The sequence below is a fragment of the Protopterus annectens genome, chromosome 8.part0, assembly GCF_019279795.1.
Source record: "Protopterus annectens isolate FY-2018-M chromosome 8.part0, PAN1.0, whole genome shotgun sequence".
NCBI lineage: Eukaryota > Metazoa > Chordata > Ceratodontiformes > Protopteridae > Protopterus > Protopterus annectens.
The window spans coordinates 1,473,969,097-1,473,972,303 of NC_056741.1; the positions used below are offsets into that span (position 1 = coordinate 1,473,969,097).

General features: G+C 41.5%; 1 non-coding gene across 1 annotated transcript; it reads left to right on the plus strand.

Annotated features, from left to right (window-relative positions):
* Nucleotides 1-465: 465 nt before the first annotated feature.
* TRNAT-UGU lies at nt 466-538 on the plus strand. Its single transcript has one exon. It is a non-coding gene; the product is annotated as a tRNA-Thr (tRNA).
* Nucleotides 539-3,207: the final 2,669 nt, after the last annotated feature.

Here is a 3,207-nt window from a genome sequence, read left to right on the forward strand (position 1 = left end):
TGCGGGGCCTACTAGCTTCTCCTAACCATGTTTAACTCCACCACCCATCCTTAGCTTTGGGATTCAACCCAAGTGTGATGACTGCAGCAGGGTAACACGATGAACATAGTACAGTTTTGTACCTACTATAAATGTAGATGTTCAAGTGCTCACCCTGCTGCAGTCCAGGTTACCCTCCCTCCATCTCCTCTGAAGTAGCTGAACTTATCTATGCCACTCTATCCTATACAACCTCTGTGGTGTGTTTGCTTGTACCTGAAGGTATAGTTTTATTTTTATATACATATATATATATATATATATATATATATATATATATATATATATATATATTGCCTACCTATTGGGGGCACCTGACATCTGGGGCAAGAAAAACTGAAGAAAATGGTGTTGGATGCCTCTTATATACCCCTGGCGCACTGACGTCAGGGAAGAAGCGACAGCAACCGACACCGGACCAGGGCTGGCTCTGTAGCTCAGGGGTTAGAGCACTGGTCTTGTAAGCCAGGGGTCATGAGTTCAAATCTCATCAGGGCCTGTGGTTTCTTTGACACAGGGAGGTTGGCATAATGGTTAATGTGTTTACCTTACAGACACAAGGTGCAGGGTTTGATTCTCACTTGGGGCAATTGGCTAGGCTTAAAAATAGCCCACAAGGGCAGTTAGCCTAGTACTAAACTATGAACTATGAACTATGAAGACTTTGGAACTCAGGCCGACTGCGGGACCACCTGACGGCAGGATAACCCTAGTGTGATGACTGCTGCAGGGTGAACACTCGAACATCTACATTTATAGTAGGTACAAAACTGTACTTTCTGTAGTTCGTGCAAGACGCAGCCTGGGACACCATCTAGTCCCATTGACACTGTGTTTTTTGGCTTTTGAAAGGGCTGTTTTCACTTGTATGTCTGTGATTTTTGGGACACTACACTTTTCCGGTATTGCTGTGTGCCCTTTTGGCGGTGAGAGGGGGGTGAAGTTTGCACTGAATCTATCTGCCAGGATGTTGGCAATATCAGTAGGTTCAGTATATTTTGTGCTATTTTGCAGTAGTTCAGTGCATATCTGTGAGTTGCCACTTAGATTCTTAACATAGCTAAAGAAGGGTTTGTGGTTATCTTTTGAATCCTTGGCTATTTTTCTTTCGAAGTTAGCCTTGGATGATTTCATGAGGGACCTTAGTTTCTTACTGATACTAATCAGGGATGTCTTTCCTTCTTGGTATTTCCTATTGGTAGAGATAACATGACCTTGGCTTCTCATAGGTTCATAGGTAGGTATTCTTCTTCTCTCAGGATTTCCAAGGCTTTTCTTAAGAGTACTTTTTTTTCTTCATATACCATTATGGGATCCGTTCCCTCCCAGGGATTTGCCTTTTGTTCTTCAGGTTTTAACTGGCCCTGCGTTTGAACCTACAGCCTCCTCGGATTTGAAGCTGTTGTCTTGGAGAACTGTATTTTTGGTGGTGATTACCTCTACTAAAAGGGTTTCAGAATTGCAAGCACTTGATTCTTCCCCTCCTTACTTAATGTTTCATTAAAATATGGTTTCTCTTCATAAGAACCCTTCCTTTTTTCCTAGAATATCTTTTGAGAATAACTTTAACAGTTCCGTTTGTCTTCCTTTGCTTTTCACAATCCAACAAAGGCAAGTACCTTTTGCACTGTTTGACGTGCATAGGCAACTAAGATTCTGTGTTGACCATATAAAGTCTTTCAAGAAATCGAGCCAGTTATCTGTCTCCTTTTGAAAATCCATGTTGGCTCTCCTGTGTCAAAAATAACTTTGTCCAAGTGTTTGTTAGATTGTATTTTATTTGCATATTCGCTGAAAGGCAAGACTATCCTACACAATCTTGAAGGTTATTGAACTAGGGCTGTAGCTACTTCCACAACTTTTCTTTCTAGAGTACCTATGGAAGATATTTGTGCTGCTGCTTCTTGAATGGGCCGCCACACTTTTGTGTTGCATTATAAGCTGGGCATTCAATCCAGGTCCAGAGCTTCATTTAAAATGTTTCTACTGTGTTGCAGAATATCCTTCCTTAGTTCCTCCTGATGAATTGTTGTGGTTGTGGCTGTGTCCCACAGGTTAATCCAGAGATGGTGCGGACAACATTGGATACAAAATTATATACTCGCCATGACAATAGCTCCTTCAAGTACACCTTTTGTACAAAACATTTCTCCCCCGGCACTTTCAATCTATTACTACAGCACTGCAACTAGTCACCTTTAAAAAGCCTAAATCTGGACCTTGCTGTAGAATTTTTCAATAACAATTTTTTTGACATACTAAATAGCCTGCCCCCCCTCCCCCCCCCCCCGAAAAATATTCACCAAAACCAAAAAGTTGCCATGGCTGTCTCATGATACTAAGCTTATTAAACAAAGAGACAGAGACAATCAGCAACTAAGAAACCAAACAAAAAAACAAATACATAATGGCAAACAGGTCTACTTCCAAACCTCCCAGCAAAAATACCAGCACAACCCACAAAAGTTTTGGCAATCCATTAACTACCTCCTAAACCCTGGCAAAACCTCTACCCCCACCCCCTCCACATCCAACTCCTCTGAGCCTTTAGCATCTCAATTCAATACACATTTTATTAACTGTATCACCTCCCTCCTAGTCGACCATCAAAATCTACCACTCACTATCCCATCCCCCTCCTCTACAACTGCTGACTCTTTTTTTCTTCAATCCAGTCCAAACTGCATACATAAAAAAATCTGCTCACCAAACTGAAACCCTGCTGCCTAGCTGCTGACCAACTACCAAATGAATTCTTAAAAATAGCACTTATTCCATCTCTATCTTAATAAATCTTTCTATCTCTGAGCAGTAGTACCTCACTTGTGGAAGATCTCTCACATCATTCCCCTCCACAAGGGGCACCCTCTACTGATATCTCCAGCTACCGACTCATTGCCATCCACCCTTTCATTGGCAAAATACTTCAAAATGCATTCACCAATAACTCCTAACTCACCTTTCCTCTAAAAACCTACTGTCCCACACCCAGCATGGTTTTAGACCTAAACATAGTACCACTACAGCTTTAATATCCTTTACCAATACTATTCATCACCTTAAGAACAGTGGTCTATTAGTCCTGGCTATTTTCCTTGACATGTCAAAAGCATTTGACACTGTCTCCCATCAACTCCTACTTAACTAACTTGCCACTCACAATCTCAG